General features: G+C 48.9%; 1 pseudogene; it reads right to left on the bottom strand.

The window, feature by feature from the left end:
* Positions 1 to 1,397: 1,397 nt before the first annotated feature.
* On the bottom strand, positions 1,398 to 1,782 carry LOC110308676 (macrophage migration inhibitory factor pseudogene; annotated as a pseudogene).
* Between the last annotated feature and the right edge of the window lie 6,878 nt (positions 1,783 to 8,660).

The raw sequence follows: 8,660 nt of genomic DNA, 5'->3' as shown, positions 1-8,660 counted from the left end.
GCTAGAGACAAGAGCTCCAGGGTTCTGGTTAGTACATCATGTTGTTCCAACAATAGGGTTGCAGATCCCTTTAGCTCCTTGGGTACTTTCTCTAGCTTCTCCATTGGGAGCCCTGTGATACATCCAATAGCTGACTGTGAACATCCACTCCTGTGTTTGCTAGGCCCCGGCATCATCTCACAAGAGACATCTATATCTGGGTCCTTTCAGCAAAATCTTGCTAGGGGAAAGGTTTCTTTTGCCTTTTGATTAAGAAGGAAGGGATGGGCCATGAGGTGGTGGCACACACCTTTAATTCTAGAACTTGGGAGGTAGAGGGAGGAAGAACTCTGTGTTTGAGGCCAGCCTGGTCTATAGACTGAGTCCCGAGACAGCCGGGGCTACACAAGAGAAACCCTGCCTCGAGGAAAAACAAAACAAACCAAAAAAAACCACAAAACAACAACAACAACAACAACAAAAAGAGGGATGGGGAGGAAGGGAGGAACAGGGAAGAATTCAGCCCATCATGGGGGAGACACGGCAGCAGGAGGCGGTCCACATTGGGATCCTAGTGAAGAAGCAGAGAGGAACTGAGAACAATAAAACCTCAAGGCCCACCTGCAGCAACACATTTCCTCCAGTGAGGTTCCAAGCCCCTGAAACAGTGGTCATGCCCCCTTTGGTGGTTAAACAGTCTTTCACAGAGGTAGCCTAAGTCAACCTCCATATCAGATATTTGTATTACCCTCCCAGCATGAGGAACTGTATTGAGGGTTCACAGCGTCAGGAAGGTTGAAGGCCACTGCCCTAAGCGTCCGGCAGTTTTCCAATAGTGCACCGGCAGTTGACGCAGAATCTGAGCCAAGTATATGAGCCTGGAGGACGGTCACATCCAAATCACAAGTTTTGATTTTTTTAAGAAAAGAAGGGCTGGTGAGATGGCTCAGTGGGTAAGAGCACCCGACTGCTCTTCCGAAGGTCCAGAGTTCAAATCCCAGCAACCACATGGTGGCTCACAACCATCCTCAACGAGATCTGGCGCCCTCTTCTGGAATGTCTGAAGACAGCTACAGTGTACTTACATATAATAAATAAATAAATCTTTAAAAAAAAAAAAAAAAAAAAAAAAAAGAAAAAGAAAAGAAGTACAGGTTCTAGAAAATTAATGAAATTCTTCCTCCAAGTCCCCATCCCCACCCACGCTCACCTACTGCACCGGGCAACTTCAGTGTGAAAGTGTGAAACCTGTTGGGTTTGGTTTTTTGTTTTGTTTTGTTTTGTTTTGTTTTTCTCTTATAAACCATTTATTTCTTCCGGCCGGAAGGTGGGCATCACTACCGGTGGATAAACACAGAACACTGCGTGGAGCAAGGCTCGAAGAACAGCGATGCAGGTAAGGTAAGTGGGGCCAGGACTCAAGCGAGGGTAGAACTGTTCCAGCTCACGTTGACAGCGTTCATGTCGTAATAGTTGATGTTAGGCCCGGCCCGGGCTGATGTGCAGGCGATCGGACAGCAGGCCGCACAGCAGCTTGCTGTAGTTGTGGTTCTGGGCACCACCGATCTTGCTGATGCTGTGCAGGCTGCAGAGGGCGCAGGGATCGTTCGTGCCGCTAAAAGTCATAAGCTGGTCCAGGACCACGTGCACTGCGATGTACTGTGCGGGCTTGCCGGTGGCCTGCGCCAGCTGCTGGGTGAGCTCCGACAGAAACCCCTCTGGCACGGAGGCACGGGGAACATTGGTGTTCACGATGAACATAGGCATGGTGGCGGAGTGACTGCGAGCGTGGACAAGAGGACCATACAAAGCTCCGGGTTTGGTTTTTTGTTTTTTGTTTTTTTCTCCAGACAGAATTTCTCTGTATAGCCCTGTCTGTCCTGGAACTCACTCTGTAGAACAGGCTGGCCTCGAACTCAGAAATCTGCCTGCTGAGTGGGATTAAAGGTGTGCACCACCACGGCCTGGCCATGAAACCTGTTGTTAACAGCCCATAAGCCTGTCTTTCAGGGATCCACAAGGACCTCCTGGAAACCAGTACTCCTTGTTTGCTGAATCGCGCTGCCCTGTGACCGCCCCCTCCCACACTTTGCAGTCTACAGTGAGACAGTGAAGTGTCGCAAAAGTCAGGCTGAGCCAGAAGTAATGACCAGAGACGGCCTTGAGTTAAAGCCCCAAGGGCAGTCGCCTGGCCCTGGGAGCTCTTGATTCTTCCAGTCAGGTGGTAAATTGTCTGAGAAAGAGGAACAACACAGAATGAAAAATTCCATTCCTCACCGGGGCAAAATCCAGTGTTTGCAAGGACACTGGGAGCAAGGGGGCCCAGGGCTCTGAGCAGGAATGGAAGAGCTTTCGCTTGAATGTCCAGACAGACTGCACCTCTGCATCTAGAAAGGCCTCCTGGCTTCGGGTCCTTTAAAGTAGACTGACTACACCCACCTAACTACAACACCCCACCACGTTCCCCTCCCACCCGTGTGCATGTGCAACTATCCCCAAAGCTGTGGTCAAGGTCATACAAAGTCCTCACAGAAACCCCGTGAACGAGGAGAGAAGCCTTATTGGCTTCATGTCCAAAAGAATAGCTGATGTTGAAAACACAGCTTCTTTCATTTTACAGGCTAATTTAAAATATTTTTCATTCATGTGTCTGTGTGTCGTTGTCTATATAAGTGTACATGCATGTGTGTGCACTGGAGTCAGTGGAAGCCAGACAAGGGTGTTGGATCCCTTGGAGTTGGTGGGAGTTTGTGAGCTGGCATCAGAAGTCAGACCTCAATGATCGAGCAGCAGGCTCTCGTAACTACTGAGCCATCTCTGCAGACCAGGTTCTTTCATTCTGACCTTCCTTAATAATATTAACTCCCTGGTCACACGTTATACATCACACCGTAAATATATCTAAATGTGCATGGCTATCTATGTGCATTTGTGTAGTTTAGAGTGGCTTCAAAGGGGCTATGGAGACCGGAGCAGAACCGAAGGGGCTCATAGAAGCCTAGCTGGAGAGTGACTGCAGGGTTAGGAGAACCACCAGAGGCAAGGCTGGCTACAGAGTAAGGATTTGTTAGGCTTCCACATCAAGTGGAGCTGCAGATTCGAGGCCATGGAGCATGGAGGCCCTGGACCGCAGAGGGCATCTGCAGGACCACGGGATCATGGGGCAAGATGTAGGAGCAGGTCTAGACGAATAAGCAGAAGGACAGAATTTCAGTAGGCCATACCAGGACTACAGACCATGTTGAGCTAAAAGCCCAAAGACAGTCAGGGGGTCTTCGCCCTTGATGTGAGTAGATCACTGGACCACTGACCATCCAATGATAGGTGACGTCCTCTGTAAAATCCAGGTGAGGGGTTTACACTTAGTAAGGCTGGTGTGTGTGATAGATTCCCCAGGCCTGGGTTATCTGATGTGGTCTTGTGTGTGTGTGTGTGTGTGTGTGTGTGTGTGTGTGTGTGTCTGTGTGTGCCGGTGGGGGATTGGAGGAGTAAGAGGATATGTGCATGAGTACAGGGGCCCACAGAGGCCAGAAAAGGGCGTCCCACCTCCTGGAGCTGGAGTTTCAGACAATCATGAGCCTCCTAGCTGTAAGAATGCAGTGTTTCAATGCAACGCCCGCAGCCCTTCCTCTTTCAAGACCTCCACAGCCACCCTACTAAAATATTGTGAGTCTCTAGCTAACAGCCTTCTGAGCCGCAGGGTCTTGCACCTGCGAAGTGAGTTTACATCAAAGCGGGTCCTGCAGGCTTGCTCCCCACCCCTTTCCTGCCCCCTGCCTGGGATCTAAACTAGGGCTGTGAAACCACCCATCCTCAGAGAGCTATAAAACTATAACCCACCTCGGCCATGTGGGCCCTGATTCCTCCCTACAGATGCTCTCTGCCACCCTGAATGTTTCAGATGCTGGGACTTGAAGTCTTCTCAGAGACACCCCGCTCCATGCTGTTGTCTGTCTGTCTGTCTGTCTGTCTGTCTGTAAACCACCTCTTCTAATACACTTCAGGCAGAGCAACAGCAGCAGCATCATGTCTGCTGGCCTCCTTCAGAACAATAGAAGGAAAAGGTCAAAGGTCACAGTGGCCAAAAGAGAACTGTGGTAAAAGTTTCCATGGGACCCCCTTGCTCTGGGCACTGAGAGCAATGTCTTTATCAGGAACTTTATCTAACAGCTTGCCTTTAAGTCTCCCCAGGAAGTAATGTTCCCAAAGAGAAGCCCCCTTAGAACCTCTCCCTCTTTGCCTTTCCCTGTCCCCCATCCCCCGACTCAGAGGAAATCTTCCTCTGAAAGGTTCATTTTTCCCCAGAGTGGGAAGAGGTGTGCTGTATATTAACTTCCTCCTAGCTAAAAATTCCCCCGAGGGTGAAGTGGAAGGCTCATGAGATTCCGAAAGTAAACAAATTTCACATGTCTCGGGGAACCTAATGAGAGAGCCCAGAGAGCCGGTCCTTAAGCTTATGGAAGCAGTAAGCAGTTAGCTGAGGGATGGTGGGGGTGGGGGGAGTAGGTCTGCCTGGGCTGCCAGGAGAAGGGTCTCCCTGTCCTGTGGAGCTGCCCATCATGCACAGCGCACCAGGGCTGTAGCTTCCATGGATGAGGTGGGATCTTCAGAGATGCCCCAGCTTCTGAACCATTTCTGTCCCATAAGTCACCCCTGCTAGCATTTTCCTGTTTGGAGCCCCAGGAGAAACAAATCATCCCTTCCCCCGCTTGGACTTTGGTCTGCCCTGGGTTCGCTTTCAGGAGGGGTAAATGCGTATTGTCACATCTCCCTAGGAAAGAGTTGCATAAGATGCCATTCTTGCTGCTGTTTCGGGAACCCACAGAAGAGCCTCTAAGGATGCCCAGTTTCCCAGCTGGTGAAGGGAAAATGTTTCAAGTATTACAGGATTTCCCTAAAATCTGAAACTCCCCTAAACAGCTCATTAAAGTCAGAAAACAAAGCTGTCGGTTCCTTGGTTTTAAAGCACTTTAAACAACAGGCCAGCTTCTCCCTCTCAGACAGCAGTTCCTGCGTGTCAGGTAAATGTTTACCCACGCGGTAATGCTGGATCTTAATTGCTTTTTTCTGGATCTCTATGCCAATTCTGATGTCTGGTTTTAATCTCTTTAGTCCTTTCCTCCCAGGGCTACAATTTCATTTCCCTACCCAAAGAAGCCATTGTAGTTTCTGAGATGGAAAGGAGACAGAGGTTGCAGTTAATGCCTAGAGCGTGGTAAGCCCAAAGGACAGGCGATCCTGCTTAGCTGTGCTTTCCCAAGCAAGGACCCTGAGGTACGTGGTCCAGCTGGACCATGTGAGGGACAAGGGAGGTTTGTGCATGTGTGTTTGTGTGTGTGTATGTATATGCCCATGTATGTGTTTATGTACATGTGCATTTGTGTGTGTGTATGTGTATGTTTGTGCATGTGGGTGCGCACACGTGTGTATGTGTATTGTGTGTGTGTACATGGGTGTGTTGTGAGTGTTCATATGTATGTATGTATGTGTGTGTGTATGTGTGTATGAGCACATGAATGTATATATATGGTGCATAAGCATAGCTGCCCATACAGATACATATGGAGACCAGAGAGGTCTTCCAGTACATTATCCACCTTATTTTTTAAATGCTTTTTTTTTATGTACATAGATGTTTTGTGAGCACGTTATGTCTGGTCACCATATGTGTACAGTGCCCACAGAGGCTGTTGTGTCTTATAAAAAGAGAAAGAGAGAGAGAATATGTTTGGTGGAGGTGTGGTAAGATATGGGGGAAGGGGGAGCCTCTGCGGGCCCATGCTGAGGCATCCCTTCTCCATGAGGAACCAGCCACAGGACAGTATAGTATAGAATAGAGTTTATTCAGGACATGGGGAGGGGAGTTGGGGGAGTAGAGACAAAGAAAGGCAGAGAGAGAGAGAGTAGAGGAGTAGAGGCTGGCCATGAGCACGTGGAAAGAGAGGGGGAAGGGGAACAGGGAGGGAGAGGGAGCAGGAGTAAGGGGACAGAGCAAGAACAAGAGAGCAAGAGAGAGAGGAGGGGGCAAGCAGCCCCTTTTATAGCGAGTCAGACACACCTGGCTATTGCCGGGTAACTGTGGGGCAGAGCCTAGACAAAATGCCAACAGAGGCCAGAAGGTGTGTCTCTGAACTGGAGTCACTGAAAGTTATGAGCCACATGGGTGTTAGGAGTCAAACCTGGGTCATCTGGAAGAGCAGCCAGTGCTCTTAACTGGTCTCCCAGCTTCTCTGCCTTGTGTGTTTTGAGACAAGGTCTCTCACCGAACCCAGATCTCACCAATTCTGCTAGCCTACCAGGTCCCTGAATCCTCCTGCTTCTACCTTCTCATTGCTGAGGTTACACACACGAGTGCCACTATGCCAGGCTTTCTCAGGGGTTCTGGAAATCCACACTCAGGTCCTCGTACATGCATGGAAAGCCCTTTGCCACTGAGCCCTCTCCCCTGTGCCCTCCAGTTGAATTAGTGTATTGCAGCAGAATTCATCCCGATGTAAATTCTGAGAAATGCAACCGTGGAGCATTCAGTAATTGTCTGGTCTAGGCCTACTGTGAACATCTGATTCCACCAGGTACTGGAGCCAGCATGTACTAGAGATGCAGTTATCAAATAATTAGGAATTTCATAAGCTGATCGTTAAACATGACTATTACCAAATTATGTAAACTTAGAATTAAATAAATTATATGATGAACAAATGTTAAGTTGGGGCTAGAGAAGTGGGTCAGCAGTTAAGAACACTTGCTGCTCTTTCCAGGGACCCAAGTTTGATTCCCAGCAACCACATGGCAGCCTACAATCATCTGTAACTTCAGTTCCCATGCTCCCTTCTGGTCTTCTGAGGCACCAGGCACACATGTAGCACGTGGACATGTGGACATATATGCAGGCAAAACACCCATACACATAAAACAAAAGAAATAAATGTTCCAAAGGAGAGCAGATGAGGGGGCTACAGAGATGATGGCTCAATGGGTAAAGGTGCTTGCTGCCAAACTGACAGCCTGAGTTTGATCCCTGAGACCTGCATTGAAGAAGGAGAGAACCCACTCCCACAAACGGTCCTCTGGCCTCCACACATGTGCTGTGGCATGCGTGCTCTGCCCCACATATAATATTAATAAATTTACATGATAAAAAACGAAAGAGCAAAGGTAATAGACAGGCACATACCTGAAACCCAGCAGGGAGCAGCTTTAGATTGACCTGGGCTACTTGACGAGACAGAAAGAGGGAGAGAGGGAGGGATGGAAGGAAGGAAGGAGAGAGAGAGAGGGAGGGAAGGAGGGCAGAGGGAGGGAAAAACTTTTACAAACCCATCTGGGGAGAGAGAGATGTCTCAGAGGTTGAGAGCACTGCCTCTGGCTGAGAACCAGAGTTGCTGAGCATCCATGTTGGTCGGTGCACACCCATCTATAATTTCTGGTCAGAAGATCTGGTGCCCCCTTCTGGACTCTGCAGGCACCTGCACTCACATGCATATACCCCCCTTCCCCACAACACACACACACACACACACACACACACATACACACACACACACAAACACATACACATAATTAAAAATACATCTCTTTAAATCCATTTTCCCATTTACTTTACCATATCCATGACCATGGCCACACTTATTTCGCGTGTGTGTGTGTGTGTGTGTGTGCGCGCTCTGGATGATTAGATTCCCGTGTGATGGGGAGCCCCTGTACTCCAGCATCGTCCAGTGGGACGATGCTGTGCAACTTGGACCAAGAGGGAGAATTTACACCACAGAAATAGGCAGGCTTCGCAGATCGGCTCACACACCCCGGTGCTTATTAGCAGAACCAGCACCACACAGACCCTGTCACAAATAGCACAACCAGAATAAGTTGACTTGAGAGCACCTAACATGGTGCTTGCTGCATGCCTACAGATTGAGAGCATAGGAGGTGGAGGCTAGAGTCAACTCGGGTCAAAGGTCATTTTCAACTACATTAGGAAGTTTTGCACCAGAAGCAATTAAAGCCTTAAAAAAAATAATAATAATGATAAGGGGCCTGAGCTCCTCATACAGCCCCATCACAGGCCGTGGAGGGTTTAGGTAGGCATGAGAGGGGGACCAGACAAGGTCTCTACTTACATATTACTGGACTGAACTCGTCTTCAAAAGGAAGAGGACCCCTTCCTGTCAAGCCCAATGGACATGAGGGATGTGTAGATTATAAGAAGCTGCTGAAGTGTGGAGCACACCTTTAATCCCAGCACTCAGGAGGCAGAGGCAGGAGGATTTCTGAGTTTGGCCAGCCTGGTCTACAAAGTGAGTTCCAGGACAGCCAGGACTATAAAGAGAAACCTGTCTTGAAAAACCAAAAAAAAAAAAAAAGAAGAAGCTACTGAAGTAACCCTCGGCTGTCTAACATCTGTATGTTCACAAGACATGTTTACAGAAACGTGAGAGAGGATGCCCAGGTTTCAAATGAAACCCCGACGAGGCGGGAGGCACCCCTTAGCAGGAAGCAAAATCATACCCAGCAATCCAAAAATCAGACGTCGTAGTCAGAAAACCTCCTGGAGAGGAGAGAAGAGGACAGGCAGACAGCTGTCTGTCTGTCTGCGGCGAGTGACCTGAGACCTGTGATCCCCACAGGTGTTCTGGAACTTGCCTGGCCCATGAGAGCAGGGAATTTTCTCTTCTGCGATTAAA

Source organism: Mus caroli, unplaced genomic scaffold, assembly GCF_978045245.1.
Source record: "Mus caroli unplaced genomic scaffold, Mus_caroli_1 scaffold_15, whole genome shotgun sequence".
Taxonomy (NCBI): Eukaryota; Metazoa; Chordata; class Mammalia; order Rodentia; family Muridae; genus Mus; species Mus caroli.
This window is presented reverse-complemented; position numbering and strand designations above follow the sequence as displayed.